Source organism: Hyla sarda, unplaced genomic scaffold (genome assembly GCF_029499605.1).
Source record: "Hyla sarda isolate aHylSar1 unplaced genomic scaffold, aHylSar1.hap1 scaffold_68, whole genome shotgun sequence".
Lineage (NCBI taxonomy): Eukaryota > Metazoa > Chordata > Amphibia > Anura > Hylidae > Hyla > Hyla sarda.
In genome coordinates, this window is record NW_026610697.1 from 46,448 (window position 1) to 64,745 (window position 18,298).

Consider the following 18,298-nt stretch of genomic DNA (forward strand, 5'->3'; position numbering starts at 1 on the left):
CAGTAGCTGCCCTGGCCTGGGGGACTTCTTCTGCCTTTGAGTGGAAGACCAACATCACTTCACCTAGCCCGAGAGTTTGTGAAAGACCTCTCAGTGGACATCTGGTTGGGTTTGGACATCTTAGTGGACCTCTGATTGGGTTTGGATATCTAGATAGATCTCTCAGTGGACCTCTGTTTGGGTTTGGACCTCTTAGTGGACCTCTGATTGGGTTTTGACATCTAGATAAATCTCTCAGTGGACCTCTGTTTGGGTTTGGATCTCTCAGTTGACCTCTGGTTGGGTTTGGACCTCTCAGTGGACCTCTGGTTGGGTTTGGACCTCTCAGTTGACCTCTGGTTGGGTTTGGACCTCTCAGTGGACCTCTGGTTGGGTATGGACCTCTCAGTGGACCTCTGGTTGGGTTTGGACCTCTCAGTGGACCTCTGGTTGGGTTTTGACCTCTCGGTGGAGCTCTGGTTGGGTTTGAACCTTTCGGTTCAGAGGACCTCTGGTTGGGTTTGGACCTCTCAGTGGAGCTCTGGTTGGGTTTGGACCTCTCAGTGGACCTCTGGTTGGATTTGGACTTCTGCCACAAGGAACCAACAGCAGTGAGTTCTGTCACTTCAGGGACTTCGACATCTCAGGAACAACCTCACAACTCCTATTGACTTTGTAAGTGTTAACCCTTCACCACCCGTTACAGTTTCTACTTGTTGGAACTGAAAAGTTTTGAAGGATCATGCCACCACATATGTGGGCAAATCGCTTGTTAGGAGTAAAGTTCCCCATTACGAATTTTCTGGTCTCATTCAATCATCTCGCTGAGTCCCGTGCCACCAGATGGTGCTGTATCTAAGCTGTGCCCCCCCCCCCCCAAATTACCATTAATACAATACTGAGAACCTAAGTCTACCCTCTAGTCCAGGAATAACATGTGCTACCTCCTGCTGGTATGCAGTAAGTCCTCCGCTCCTACAGCGTGATACGTACAACACATGTACTACGCTACTACACAGGTGACAGACAGTACAGCATATGCGACTCTTACCTTTCTCGGCCCAGGAGTTTGGAGTATAGTGGTATTCATCGTTGGAGTACGTACTGACTCCATGTAACTGCTGGAGCATAGTCCGCCTGGATATGTAACCTACTGCTAGAGGAGCCGAGCGGGCGAGAGGACAGCAACAAGAGTAATGGACACAGGCAAAAACAGCACGATATATATATGTCCCCGCCCCCACACCAAGCAACAAGAGTAATGGACAGATGTTAAAACAGCACAAGATATATGTCCCCGCCCCCACACCAAGCAACAAGAGTAATGGACAGAGGTTAAAAGAGCACGAGATATATGTCCCCGCCCCCACACCAAGCAACAAGAGTAATGGACAGAGACAAATACAGCACAAGATATATGTCCCCGCCCCCACACCAAGCAACAAGAGTAATGGACAGAGGTTAAAACAGCACAAGATATATGTCCCCGCCCCCACACCAAGCAACAAGAGTAATGGACAGAGGTTAAAAGAGCACGAGATATATGTCCCCGCCCCCACACCAAGCAACAAGAGTAATGGACAGAGACAAATACAGCACAAGATATATGTCCCCGTCCCCACACCAAGCAACAAGAGTAATGGACAGAGACAAATACAGCACAAGATATATGTCCCCGCCCCCACACCAAGCAACAAGAGTAATGGACACAGAGGAAAACAGCACAAGATATATATCCCTGCTCCCACACCAAGCAACAAGAGTAATGGACAGAGGTTAAAACAGCACAAGATATAAGTCTCCGCCCCCACACCAAGCAACAAGAGTAATGGACACAGAGGCAAACAGCACAAGATATATATCCCTGCTCCCACACCAAGCAACAAGAGTAATGGACACAGACGAAAACAGCACGATATATATATGTCCCCGCCCCCACACCAAGCAACAAGAGTAATTGACAGAGGTTAAAAGAGCACGAGATATATGCCCCCGCCCCCACACTAAGCAACAAGAGTAATGGACAGAGACAAATACAGCACAAGATATATGTCCCCGCCCCCACACCAAGCAACAAGAGTAATGGACACAGAGGAAAACAGCACAAGATATATATCCCTGCTCCCACACCAAGCAACAAGAGTAATGGACAGAGGCAAATACAGCACAAGATATATGTCCCCGCCCCCACACCAAGCAACAAGAGTAATGGACACAGACCAAAACAGCACAAGATATATGTCCCCGCCCCCACACCAAGCAACAAGAGTAATTGACACAGACGAAAACAGCACAAGATATATGTCCCCGCCCCCACACCAAGCAACAAGAGTAAAGGACAGAGGCAAAAACAGCACGAGATATATGTCCCTGCCCCCACACCAAGCAACAAGAGTAATGGACACAGACGAAAACAGCACGATATATATATGTCCCCGCCCCCACACCAAGCAACAAGAGTATTTGACACAGACGAAAACAGCACAAGATATATGTCCCCGCCCCCACACCAAGCAACAAGAGTAAAGGACAGAGGCAAAAACAGCACAAGATATATGTCCCCGCCCCCACACCAAGCAACAAGAGTAATGGACACAGACGAAAACAGCACAAGATATATGTCCCCGCCCCTACACCAAGCAACAAGAGTAATGGACAGAGGTTACAACAGCACAAGATATAAGTCTCCGCCCCCACACCAAGCAACAAGAGTAATGGACAGAGGTTACAACAGCACAAGATATAAGTCTCCGCCCCTCACACCAAGCAGCAAGAGTAATGGACAGAGGTTAAAACAGCACAAGATATATGTCCCCGCCCCTCACACCAAGCAACAAGAGTAATGGTCCGCCAACTACTCGTCACCCATACTCAGACTACAAGACATCTTCACTAAACCCAGCAAGTCCATCACCACAACAGTTGCCGAACCTTATACTTCCAGCACAACCCCCTGCACACTGTCCTACCGCCAAACACAGCTGACACCTTATCTGCCCCACTACACCCACCATCAAATCCTCAAAACACCATGGACCTTCAAACACACAAGTACTAAGATACAACTACTGCCCTACACCTACCTTCCTACAACTAACACCCTACACCTTCTTTGCTACAACTACCACCCTACACCTAACTTCCTACAACTAACACCCTACACCTACTTTCCTACAACTACCACCCTACACCTACCTTCCTAATACTACCGCTTAAACCTACCTTCCTACAACTACCACCCTACACCTACCTTCCTAATACTACCGCTTAAACCTACCTTCCTACAACTACCACCCTACACCTACCTTCCTAATACTACCGCTTAAACCTACCTTCCTACAACTACCACCCTACACCTACCTTCCTATTACTACCGCTTAAACCTACCTTCCTACAACTACCACCCTACACCTACCTTCCTACAACTAACACCCTACACCTACTTTCCTACAACTACCACCCTACACCTACCTTCCTAATACTACCGCTTAAACCTACCTTCCTACAACTACCACCCTACACCTACCTTCCTACAACTAACACCCTACACCTACTTTCCTACAACTACCACCCTACACCTACCTTCCTAATACTAACGCTGAAACCTACCTTCCTACAACTACCACCCTACACCTACCTTCCTAATACTACCGCCTAAACCTACCTTCCTACAACTAACACCCTAAACCTACCTTCCTACAACTAACACCCTACACCTACTTTCCTACAACTACCACCCTACACCTACCTTCCTAATACTACCACCCTACACCTACCTTCCTACAACTAACACCCTACACCTACTTTCCTACAACTACCACCCTACACCTACCTTCCTAATACTACAGCTTAAACCTACCTTCCTACAACTACCACCCTAAACCTACCTTCCTACAACTACCACCCTACACCTACTTTCCTACAACTACCACCCTACACCTACCTTCCTAATACTACCGCTTAAACCTACCTTCCTACAACTACAGACCTACTCCTACCTTCCTACAACTACCACCCCACACTTTCCTGCTCACAACTACTGTCCTACACTTACCTTCCTACAACTACAGCCCTAGACCTACCTTCCTAATACAAACAATAAGCGAACAAAGTCCAGCGCAGTCTCTATGCAATACGTTACTTTTTATTCAGCAATCAGCCAACATAGAGAACAGGTGACGCGTTTCGGCTACAGTCATTAGGCCTTAGTCATACCACAGGTAAGCTGAATAAAAAGAAACCTATTGCATCGAGACTGTGCAGGACTTTGTTCACTTCTTGTTTGGATTACATGAGACGTTGGTCCGGTGAGCTGTACCTTAACACATTGGGGTAATTCCTAATACTACCGCCCAACACCTACCTTTATACAATTACAGCCCTACACCTACTTTCCTAAAACTAGCACCCTACACCTACCTTCCTAATACTACCACCCTACACCTACCTTTCTACCACTACTTCCCTACACCTACTTTCCATCAACAACCATCCTACACCTACTTTCCTACAACTAAAGCCCTACACCTACCTTCCTACAACTACAGCCCTACACCTACTTTCCATCAACTGCCACCCTACACCTACCTCCTACAACTACAGCCCTACACCTACTTTCCATCAACTGCCACCCTACACCTACCTCCTACAACTACAGCCCTACACCTACTTTCCATCAACTGCCATCCTACACCTACCTCCTACAACTACAGCCCTACACCTACCTTCCTAATACTACCACCCTACACCTACTTTCCAACAACTACCATCCTACACCTACCTTCCTACAACTATTGCCCTACACCTACCTTACTACAACTACCACCCTTCACCTACGTTCCTACAACTACCATCCTATACCTATCTTACTACAACTACCCCCCAACACCTACCTTCTTACAGCTACCATCCTACACCTACCGCCCTACTCCTACTTTCCAACAACAACAGTCCTACACCTACCTTACTACAACTACAGCCATATACCTACCTTTCTATAACTACAGCCCTACACCTATTGTCCGACACCTACTGCACAATGATTACCGCCCTATAACTACCATCCAACATCTCCTCTGTTTGTCTTCATCCTTCCCGTCCTAAAAAAGCTATTACAGAACATTCACAAATATCGCCACCATGGGTCCACCAGACGATGATTGTTACTACAAAGAGCACGCAACCCTCAAAACAGGTCATCTAACCAACACTACTACCTCTCCATACTACAGTGAGCACACAACCCCGACACAGGTCATTTAACCAATACTACTACCTCTCCATACTACACCAAGCACACAACCCCCAACACAGGTCATCCAACCAAGACTACTACCTCTTCATACTACAAAGAGCACACAACCCCCAACACAGGTCATCCAACCGACACTACTACCTCTCCATACTACACCAAGCACACAACCCCCAACACAGGTCATCCAACCGACAATACTACCTCTCCATACTACAGCGAGCACACAACCCCAACACAGGTCATTTAACCGACACTACTACCTCTCCATACTACACCGAGTACAAAACCCCAACACAGATCATCCAACCAACTCTACTACCTCTCCATAATACACCGAGCACACAACCCCAACAGAGGTCATCCAACCGACACTACTACCTCTCTATACTACACCGAGCACACAACACCCAGCAAAGGTCATTCAACCAAGACTACTACATCTCTATACTACACTGAACACACAACCACCAACACAAGTCATCCAACCGACACTACTACCTCTCTATACTACACCAAGCACACAACCCCAACACAGGTCATCCAACCGACACTACTGCCTCTCTATACTACACCGAGCACACAACTCCCAACACAGGTCATCCAACCGAGACTACTACCTCTTCATACTACAAAGAGCACACAGCCCCCAACACAGGTCATCCAACCCCCATTACTACCTCTCTATACTACACCGAGCACACAACCCCCAAACACAGGTCATCCGACCAACACTACTACCTCTCTATACTACACCGAACACACAACCCCCAAGACAGGTCATCCAACCAACACTCCTACCTCTTCATACTACACCGAGCACTCAACCCCCAACACAGGTCATTTAACCGACACTAATACCTCTCCATACTACACCGAGCACACAACCCCCAACACAGGTCATCCAACCAACACTAATACCTCTCCATACTACACCGAGCACACAACCCCCAACACAGGTCATTTAACCGACACTAATACCTCTCCATACTACACCGAGCACACAACCCCCAACACAGGTCATCCCACCGACACTACTACCTCTCTATACTACACCGAGCACACAACCCCCAACACAGGTCATCCAACCAACAGTATTACCTCTCTATACTACACCGAGCACACAACCCCCAACACAGGTCATCCAACCGACACTAATACCTCTCCATACTACACCGAGCACACAACCCCCAACACAGGTCATCCAACCGACACTAATACCTCTCCATACTACACCGAGCACACAACCCCCAACACAGGTCATCCAACCGACACTACTACCTCTCTATACTACACCGAGCACACAACCCCCAACACAGGTCATCCAACCAACATTATTACCTCTCTATACTACACCGAGCACACAACCCCCAACACAGGTCATCCAACCGACACTAATACCTCTCCATACTACACCGAGCACACAACCCCCAACACAGGTCATTTAACCGACACTAATACCTCTCCATACTACACCGAGCACACAACCCCCAACACAGGTCATCCAACCAACATTATTACCTCTCTATATTACACCGAGCACACAACCCCCAACACAGGTCATCCAACCAAGACTACCACCTCTTCATACTACAAAGAGCACACAACCCCCAACACAGGTCATCCAACAGACACTACTACCTCTCTATACTACACCGAGCACACAACCCCCAACACAGGTCATCCAACCAACACTACTACCTCTTCATACTACACCGAGCACACAGCCCCCAACACAGGTCATCCAACCAACACTACTACCTCTCTATACTACACTGAACACACAACCCCCAACACAGGTCATCCAACCGACACTACTACCTCTTCATACTACACCGAGCACACAACCCCCAACACAGGTCATCGAACCAACACTAATACCTCTCTATACTACACAGAGCACACAGCCCCCAACACAGGTCATCCAACCAACATTACTACCTCTCCATACTACACCGAGCACACAACCCCCAACACAGGTCATCCAACCGACACTACAACCTCTCCATACTAAACCGAGCACACAACCCCAACACAGGTCATCCAACATACACTACTACCTCTCCATACTACACCAAGCACACAACCCCAACACAGGTCATCCAACCAACACTACTACCTCTCCATACTACACCGAGCACACAACCCCAACACAGGTCATCCAACCCACACTACTAACTATCCATACTACAGTGAGCACACAACCCCAACACAAGTTACTTAACCGACACTACTACCTCTTTATACTACACTGTGCACACATCCCCCAACACAGGTCATCCAACGGACACTACTACCTCTCCATACAACACCAAGCACACAACCCCCAACACAGGTCATCCCACCGACATTACTACCTCTCCATACTACACGAAGCACACAACCCCCAATACAGGTCATCCAACCGACACTACTCCCTCTCTTTACTACACTGAACACAAACCCCCCAATACAGATCATCCAACCAAGACTACTACCTCTCCATACTACACCGAGCACACAACCCTCAACAAAGGTCATCCAACGAACACCACCTCTCCATACTAAACCGAGCACACAACCCCAACACAGGTCATCCAACCGACACTCATACCTCTCCATAGTACACCGAGCACACAACCCCCAACACAGGTCATCCAGCCAAGACTACTACCTCTCCATACTACAAAGAGCACATAACCCACAACACAGGTCATCCAACCAACACTACTACCTTTCTATACTACACCGAGCACACAACCCCCAACACAGGTCATCCAACCAACATTATTACCTCTCTATACTACAAAGAGCACACAACCCCCAACACAGGTCATCCAACAGACACTACTACCTCTCCATACTACACCAAGCACACAACCCCTAACACAGGTCATCCAACCAACACTACTACCTCTTCATACTACACCGAGCACACAGCCCCCATCACAGGTCATCCAACCAACACTACTACCTCTCTATACTACACTGAACACACAACCCCCAACACAGATCATCCAACCGACACTACTACCTCTTCATACTACACCGAGCACACAACCCCCAACACAGGTCATCCAACTGACACTAATACCTCTCCATACTAGACCGAGCACACAACCCCAACAAAGGTCATCCAACAGAAACTACTACCTCTCCATACTACACAGAGCACACAACCCCAACACAGGTCATCCAACCCACACTACTAACTATCCATACTACAGTGAGCACACAACCCCAACACAAGTCACTTAACCGACACTAATACCTCTCTATACTACACCGTGCACACATCCCCCAACACAGGTCATCCAACGGACACTACTACCTCTCCATACTACACCGAGCACACAACCCCCAACATAGGTCATCCAACCAAGACTACTACCTCGCCATACTAAAAAGAGCACACAACCCCCAACACAGGTCATCCAACCGACACTATTACATCTATATACTACACCGAGAAAACAACACCGTACAAAGGTCATCCAACCGACACTACTACATCTCTATACTACATTGAACACACAACCCCCAACACAGGTCATCCAACCAACACTATTACCTCTCCATACTACACCGAGCACACAACCCCCAACACAGGTCATCCAACCGACACTACTACATATCCATACTACACCGAGCACACAAGTCATCCAACGGACACTACTACCTCTCCATACTACACCGAGCACACAACCCCCAACACAGGTCATCCAACCAAGACTATTACCTCTCCATACTACAAAGACCACATAACCCACAACACAGGTCATCCAACCAACATTATTACCTCTCTATACTACACCGAGCACACAACCCCAACACAGGTCATCCAACCAAGACTACTACCTCTCCATACTACAAAGAGCACACAACCCCCGACACAGGTCATCCAACAGACACTACTACCTCTCTATCCTACACCAAGCACACAACCCCTAACACAGGTCATCCAACCAACATTACTACCTCTTCATACTACACCGAGCACACAGCCCCCAACACAGGTCATCCAACCAACACTACTACCTCTCTATACTACACTGAACACATAACCCCCAACACAGGTCATCCAACCGACACTAATACCTCTCCATACTAAACCGAGCACACAACCCCAACACAGGTCATCCAACCAAGACTACTACCTCTTCATACTACAAAGAGCACACAGCCCCCAACACAGGTCATCCAACCCACACTACTAACTATCCATACTACTGTGAGAAAACAACCCCAACACAAGTCACTTAACCGACACTACTACCTCTCTATACTACACCGAGCACACATCCCCCAACACAGGTCATCCAACGGACACTACTACCTCTCCATACTACACCGAGCACACTACCCCCAACACAGGTCATCCAACCAAGACTACTACCTCTCCATACTACAAAGAGCACACAACCCCCATCACAGGTCATCCAACCGACACTACTACATCTCCATACTACACTGAACACACAACCCCCAACACAGGTCATCCAATTGACACTACTACCTCTCCATACTACACCGAGCACACAACCCCCAACACAGGTCATCCAACTGACACTACTACATCTCCATACTACACCGAGCACACAACCCCAACACAAATCATCCAACGGACACTACTACCTCTCCATACTACACCGAGCACACAACCCCCAACACAGGTCATATGACAGACACTACTACCTCTCCATACTACACCAAGCACACAACCACCAACACAGGTTATCCCACCGACATTACTACCTCTCCATACTACACCGAGCACACAGCTCCCAACACAGGTCATCCAACCGACACTACTACCTCTTCATACTACAAAGAGCACACAACCCCCAACACAGGTCATCCAACTGACACTAATACCTCTCCATACTACACCAAGCACACAACCCCCAACACAGGTCATCCCACCGACATTACTACCTCTTCATACTACACGAAGCACACAACCCCCAACACAGGTCATCCAACCGACACTAATACCTCTCCATAGTACACCGAGCACACAACCCCCAAAACAGATCATCCAACCAAGACTACTACCTCTTCATACTACAAAGAGCACACAACCCCCAACACAGGTCATCCAACTGACACTAATACCTCTCCATACTACACCAAGCACACAACCCCCAACACAGGTCATCCCACCGACATTACTACCTCTCCATACGACACGAAGCACACAACCCCCAATACAGGTCATCCAACCGACACTACTCCCTCTCTCTACTACACTGAACACAAAACCCCCAATACAGATCATCCAACCAAGACTACTACCTCTCCATACTACACCGAGCACACAACTCTCAACAAAGGTCATCCAACCAACACTACCTCTCCATACTAAACCGAGCACACAACCCCAACACAGGTCATCCAACAGACACTAATACCTCTCTATACTACACCGAGCACAAAACCCCCAACACAGGTCATCCAACCAAAACTACTACCTCTCCATTGTAAACCAAGCACACAACCCCGACACAGGTCATCCAACAGACACTACTACCTCTCTATACTACACCGAGCACAAAACCCCCAACACAGGTCATCCAACCAAGACTACTACCTCTCCATAGTAAACCGAGCACACAACCCCCATCAAAGGACATCCAACTGACACTACTACCTCTCCATACTACACCGAGCATACAACCCTCAACACAGATCACCCAACCAAGACTATTACCTCACCATACTACACCAAGCACACAACCCCCAACACAGGTCATCCAACAGACACTGCTACCTCTCCATACTACAGCGAGCACCCAACCCCAACACAAGTCATCCAACAGGTACTACTACTACTACCTCTTCATACTACACCAAGCACACAACCCCCAACACAGGTCATCCAACTGACACTAATACCTCTCCATACTACACCAAGCACACAACCCCCAACACAGGTCATCCCACCGACATTACTACCTCTCCATACTACACGAAGCACACAACCCCCAATACAGGTCATCCAACCGACACTACTCCCTCTCTCTACTACACTGAACACAAAACCCCCAATACAGATCATCCAACCAAGACTACTACCTCTCCATACTACACCGAGCACACAACCCTCAACAAAGGTCATCCAACCAACACTACCTCTCCATACTAAACCGAGCACACAACCCCAACACAGGTCATCCAACAGACACTAATACCTCTCTATACTACACCGAGCACAAAACCCCCAACACAGGTCATCCAACCAAAACTACTACCTCTCCATTGTAAACCAAGCACACAACCCCGACACAGGTCATCCAACAGACACTACTACCTCTCTATACTACACCGAGCACAAAACCCCCAACACAGGTCATCCAACCAAGACTACTACCTCTCCATAGTAAACCGAGCACACAACCCCCATCAAAGGACATCCAACTGACACTACTACCTCTCCATACTACACCGAGCATACAACCCTCAACACAGATCACCCAACCAAGACTATTACCTCACCATACTACACCAAGCACACAACCCCCAACACAGGTCATCCAACAGACACTGCTACCTCTCCATACTACAGCGAGCACCCAACCCAAACACAAGTCATCCAACAGGTACTACTACTACTACCTCTTCATACTACACCAACCACACAACCCCCAACACAGGTCATCCAACAGGTACTACTACCTATTCATACTACACCAAGCACACAACCCCCAACACAAGTCATCCATCCAAGACTACTACCTCTCTATACTACACCGAGCACAAAACCCCTAATACAGGTCATCCAACCGACACTACTACCTCTCCATACTACACCGAGCACACAACCCCCAACACAGGTCATCCAACCAACACTTCTACCTCTCCATACTATACCAAGCACACAACCCCCAATACAGGTCATCCAACCGACACTACTAAATCTCCATACTACACCGAACACACAAGCCTCAACAAAGGTCAACCCCCAACACAGGTCATCCAACCGACACTACTAACTCTCCATACTACACCGAGCACACAACCCCAACACAGGTCATCCAACCAACACTACTACCTCTCCATACTACACCGAGCACACAACCCCCCACACAGGTCATCCAACCAACACTACTACCTCTCCATACTACACCGAGCACACAACCCCCAACACAGGTCATCCAACTGACACTACTACCTCTCCATACTACACCGAGCACACAACCCCCAACACAGGTCATCCAACCACCATTACTACCTCTCCATACTACACCGAGCACACAACCCCCAACACAGGTCATCCAACCACCATTACTACCTCTCCATACTACACCGAGGCACACAACTGTCCTGTTTAAACTACTGTTTAATCCTCCAAACTATACCACCCGTACAATACACAGACCATCCAACCCTCCAGATCCCTCCATCCTCCATTATCAACCACTACTCCCCTCATCATCTCTCCACATTTCATACACATGCCGTCTACCATGCACAGTATAGACGAGGATCTCACAGAAGATCTTCCAAAAGCCAGTGTAGTGTTCAAAAACATGACGAAATAACAGTTGAGGTGAAAAGTGGTCAGCGCCCCTATGACAGCACTTCTTGTGCCTGGAGTCAGGTATTTATGGAAAGTATTCTGATAACACTGAGGTCCAGAGCACTGAAGAGCTGTCATAGGGACACGGGCAGGAAGTCTTCTTAACCCTCCATAAGGGTCTTTATACAGATCTTCTTCTGAGTCACCTCCTTCTTCTGGAAGCGGACCCCATGTCACTCGCTGTGAGCGCACAACCGCAATTACAGGTCAGCGAGTGACAGGTGTCTCTCCTGTGGTCTGGGGTCTTGTAGTGGTCATTCCCTGGCACTGTATCAGCGGCAGACATCGGGGTGGGGTCATTGTGCTCCCGTCTGTCACCCCATGTATCGATGTGGCGTTCTTTGGCCTCCATCTTTGATTTGGCGCCTATAATGTTATAACATTGATCACGAATGCCGTTTTGTCATCTTATCGCTGCTTTTTAATTTTGCAAAAATTTGCCATAAATTATGCAGCGCAAAAGATTCAGGTAGAACCAGTGCACCACACAAAACATCACGCAATCGTCCATGAGAAAACCGGCGCCATGTGACAGGATAAGAAAGAATTATTGTCATATAAAATAAAAACAAGAATCTCCCCCTCGCTGCGACGAGACATCTGCCCGAGGAATCGAAGAATAATGCCAAAGCCAAAAACAGCGGGTGAGGGGGCCGCCGGTCGCCATCTGTCAGTAAATAGGATACGGTAATGGGATTTGGAGGCTGCATCTTGTAGATTGTGGGGATCGGGAAACAGGATGAAGCTTCTAAATCACATAATCTGTTTAGTGCCGGACGTCTGGAGGGAGCGGAAGGGACATGTAGTGCAGCAGGGAATGACCAGAACAGACCGAGCCCAGGACCTGCCCATCCACCTTCACCAGAAGCAACAGACGAGGGTCTCAGGTCACTACATGGGTAATGGGGGTCACTACACAGGTAATGGGGGGCGGGGGTAAATACACAGGTAACGGAGGGTCACTACCGCTACAGGTGGACAACACTCACCAGGATCTATGGGGGAACTGGTCACAGACAGCTCAGAACCTGGCAGCGCCCGGGCGAATACATTGGTGGTGGGTGCGATGTGTAATAATGACGGCAATAGCGTCTCCCTACCCTCCCACCTCCCCTCAGAGTTCAGCAGAAGCACCACGGGCCCCAGAACCTTGCAATAAGGGGGCCAGGATCCAATGTGTGTGGAGGACAGGGCCCATAACTACAGGAGAGGACAGGGCCCATAACTACAGGAGAGGACAGGAAGAGGACAGGGCCCATAACTATAGGGGAGGACAGGAAGAGGACAGGGCCCACAACTATAGGGGAGGACAGGAAGAGGACAGGAAGAGGAAGGGCCCCATAACTACAGGAGAGGACGGGGCCCATAACTACAGGAGAGGACAGGAAGAGCACAGGGCCCACAACTATAGGGGAGGACAGGAAGAGGAAGGGCCCCATAACTACAGGAGAGGACAGGAAGAGCACAGGGCCCTCAACTATAGGGGAGGACAGGAAGAGGAAGGGGCCCATAACTACAGGAGAGGACATGGCCCATAACTATAGGGGAGGATAGGTCCCATAACTATAGGGGAGGACAGGGCCCATAACTACAGGAGAGGACAGGAAGAGGAAGGGGCCCATAACTACAGGAGAGGACAGGGCCCATACCTACAGGAGAGGACATGGCCCATAACTATAGGGGAGGACAGGGCCCATAACTATAGGGGAGGACAGGGACCATAACTATAGGGGAGGACAGGGACCATAACTACAGGGGAGGACAGGGCCCATAACTACAGGGGAGGACAGGGCCAATAACCACAGCTCTCTACTTCAACTTCCAAAAATCCTCAAGGACAGGATCCGGACCAGGCTAAGTATTGGGTTAGGCTCTGCTGTTGAAGATAAGGATGGGCCACAATCAGGTGTTGGGTGGGACAGGGTCCTGATATTGATAACATAAGTTGGGTGTTGGGTTGGGTTCTGATATTGGTGATAGGGCTGGAGTTCACAGTCTGGTATTGGGTTGGGTTCTAATATTGGTGATAGGGCTGGAGTTCACAGTCTGGTGTTGGGTTGGGTTGTGATATTGGTGATAGGGCTGGAATTCACAGTCTGGTATTGGGTTGGGTTCTGATGTTGGTGATAGGGGTGGAGTTCACAGTCGGATGTTGGGTTGGGCTCTGATGTTGGCGATAGGGCTGGGGTTCACAGTCAGGTGTTGGGTTGTGCTGTGATATTGGTGATAGGGTTGGGGTCACAGTCAGGTGCTGGGTTGGGTTCTGATGTTGGTGATAGGGCTGGAGTTCACAGTCGGATGTTGGGTTGGGCTCTGATGTTGGTGATAGGGAGTTCACAGTCGATTATTGGGTTGGGGTCTGATGTTGGTGATAGGGCTGGGTTCACAGTTGGGTGTTGCGTTGGGTTCTGATGTTGGTTATATGGCTGGGGTCACGGTTGGGTTCTGATTTTGGTGATCGGGCTGGGGTCACAGTCAGGTGTTGGGTTGTACTCTGATGTTGGTGATAGGGCTGGGGTCACAGTCAGGTGTTGGGTTGGGTTCTGATGTTGGTGATAGGGCTGGAGTTCACAGACTGGTATTGGGTTGGGTTCTGATGTTGGTGATAGGGCTTGAGTTCACAGTCTGGTATTGGGTTGGGTTCTGATGTTGGTGATAGGGCTGGGGTTCACAGTCAGGTGTTGGGTTGGGTTCTGATGTTGGTGATAGGGCTGGGGTTCACAGTCAGGTGTTGGGTTGTGCTATGATGTTGGTGATAGGGCTGGGGTTACAGTCAGGTGTTGGGTTGGGTTCTGATGTTGGTGATAGGGCTGGGTTCACAGTTGGGTGTTGGGTTGGGCTCTGATGTTGGTGATAGGGCTGAAGTTCACAGTTGGGTATTGGGTTGGGATCTGATGTTGGTGATAGGGCTGGGGTCACAGTCGGGTTTTGGGTTGGGTTCTGATGTTGGTGATATGGCTGAGGTCTCGGTTGGGTTCTGATTTTGGTGATAAGGCTGGGGTCACAGTCGGGTGTTGGGTTGGGCTCTGATGGTGATAGGGCTGGGGTTCACAGTCAGGTGTTGGGTTGGGCTCTGATGTTGGTGATAGGGCTGGGGTCACCGTCGGGTCTTGGGTTGGGCTCTGATGTTGGTGATAGGGCTTGGTTTACAGTCTGGTATTTGGTTGGGCTCTGATGTTGGTGATAGGGCTGGGGTCACAGTCAGGTATTGGGTTGGGCTCTGATGTTGGTGATATGGATTCACAGTCATGTTCACAGTCAGGTGTTGGGTTGGGTTTGATGTTTGTGATAGGGCTGGGGTTCACAGTCGGGTGTTGGGTTGGGTTCTGATGTTGGTGATAGGGCTGGGGTTCACAGTCAGGTTTTGGGTTGGGCTCTGATGTTGGTGAGAGGGCTGTGGTTACAGTCGGGTATTGGGTTGGGCTCTGATGTTGGTGATAGAGCTGGGGTCAGAGTTGGGTATTGGGTTGGGTTCTGATGTTGGTGATAGGGCTGGGGTTCACAGTCAGGTATTGGGTCGGGCTCTAATGTTGGAGATAGTGCTGGCGTTCACAGTCAGGTGTTGCATTGGGCTCTGATGTTGGTGATAGGGCTGGGGTTCACAGTCAGATGTTGGGTTGGGCTCTGATGTTGGTGATAGGGCTGGGGTCAAAGTCAGCTGTTGGGTTGTGCTGTGGTGTTGGTGATAGGGCTGGGGTCACAGTCAGGTGTTGTTGGGTTCTGATGTTGGTGATAGGGCTGGAGTTCACAGTCTGGTATTGGGTTGGGTTCTGATGTTGGTGATAGGGCTGGAGTTCACAGTCGGATGTTGGGTTTGGCTCTGATGTTGGTGATAGGGCTGGGGTTCACAGTCAGGTGTTGGGTTGTGCTGTGATGTTGGTGATAGAGCTGGGGTCACAGTCAGGTGTTGGGTTCTGATGTCGGCGATAGGGCTGGAGTTCACAGTTGGATGTTGGGCTCTGATGTTGGTGATATGGCTAGGGTTCACAGTCAGGTGTTGGGTTGGGTTCTGATGTTGGTGATAGGGCTGGAGTTCACAGTCGGATGTTGGGTTGGGCTCTGATGTTGGTGATAGGGCTGGGGTTCAAAGTCAGGTGTTGGGTTGTGCTGTGATGTTGGTGATAGGGCTGGGGTCACAGTCAGGTGTTGGGTTCTGATGTTGGTGATAGGGATGGAGTTCCCAGTCTGGTATTGGGTTGGGTTCTGATGTTGGTCATAGGGCTGGAGTTCTCAGTTGGATGTTTGGTTGGGCTCTGATTTTGGTGATAGGGCTGAAGTTCACAGTCGGTTATTGGGTTGGGGTCTGATGTTGGTGATAGGGCTGGGTTCACAGTTGGGTGTTGGGTTGGGCTCTGATGTTGGTGATAGGGCTGAAATTCACAGTCGGGTATTGGGTTGCGATCTGATGTTGGTGATAAGGCTGGAGTCACAGTCAGGTGTTGGGTTGTGCTGTGATGTTGGTGATAAGGTCTGGGGTCACAGTCGGGTGTTGGGTTGAGTTCTGATGTTGGTGATAGGGCTGGGGTTCACAGTCAGGTATTGGGTTCGGCTCTTATGTTGGTGATAGGGCTGGGGTTACAGTCGGGTATTGGGTTGGGCTCTGATGTTGGTGATAGGGCTGGGGTTCACAGTCAGGTGTTGCGTTGGGCTTTGATGTTGGTGATAGGGCTGGGGTCACAGTCAGGTGTTGGGTTGGGTTCTGATGTTGGTGATAGGGATGGAGTTCACAGACTGGTATTGGGTTGGGTTCTGATGTTGGTGATAGGGCTGGAGTTCACAGTTGGATGTTGGGTTGGGCTCTGATGTTGGTGATAGGGCTGGGGTTCACAATCAGGTGTTGGGTTGGGCTCTGATGTTGGTGATAGGGCTGGGGTCACAGTCAGCTGTTGGGTTGTGCTTTGATGTTGGTGATAGGGCTGGGGTCACAGTCAGGTGTTGGGTTGGGTTCTGATGTTGGTGATAGGGCTGGAGTTCACAGTCGGATGTTGGGTTGGGCTCTGATGTTGGTGATAGGGCTGAAGTTCACAGTCAGTTATTGGGCTGGGGTCTGATGTTGGTGATAGGGCTGGGTTCACAGTTGGGTGTTGGGTTGGGCTCTGAGGTTGGTGATAGGGCTGAAGTTCACAGTCGGGTGTTGGGTTACGCTATGATGTTAGTGATAGGGCTCGGGCCACAGTCAGGTGTTGGGTTGGGTTCTGATGTTGATGATAGGGCTGGGTTCACAGTTGGGTGTTGGGTTGGGCTCTGATGTTGGTGATAGGGCTGAAGTTCACAGTCGGGTATTGGGTTGGGGTCTGATGTTGGTGATAAGGCTGGGGTCACAGTCGGGTTTTGGATTGGGTTCTGATGTTGGTGATATGGCTGGGGTCACGGTTGGGTTCTGATTTTGGTGATAAGGCTGGGGTCACAGTCGGGTGTTGGGTTGGGTTCTGATGGTGATATGGCTGGGGTTCACAGTCAAGTGTTGGGTTACGCTATGATGTTAGCGATAGGGCTGGGGCCTCAGTTAG

At 49.3% G+C, this 18,298-nt stretch overlaps 1 protein-coding gene and 1 long non-coding RNA gene across 2 annotated transcripts in view; both read right to left on the minus strand.

The window, feature by feature from the left end:
- STXBP5L (syntaxin binding protein 5L) overlaps positions 1-18,298 on the minus strand; it is a 452,679-nt gene that overhangs the window by 39,005 nt on the left and 395,376 nt on the right.
- LOC130343436 (uncharacterized) lies at positions 1,977-6,080 on the minus strand. Its single transcript, XR_008882766.1, has 3 exons — positions 5,972-6,080; positions 5,375-5,910; positions 1,977-5,254 (listed from the first exon to the last, which is right to left on the minus strand). It is a non-coding gene; the product is annotated as an uncharacterized LOC130343436 (long non-coding RNA).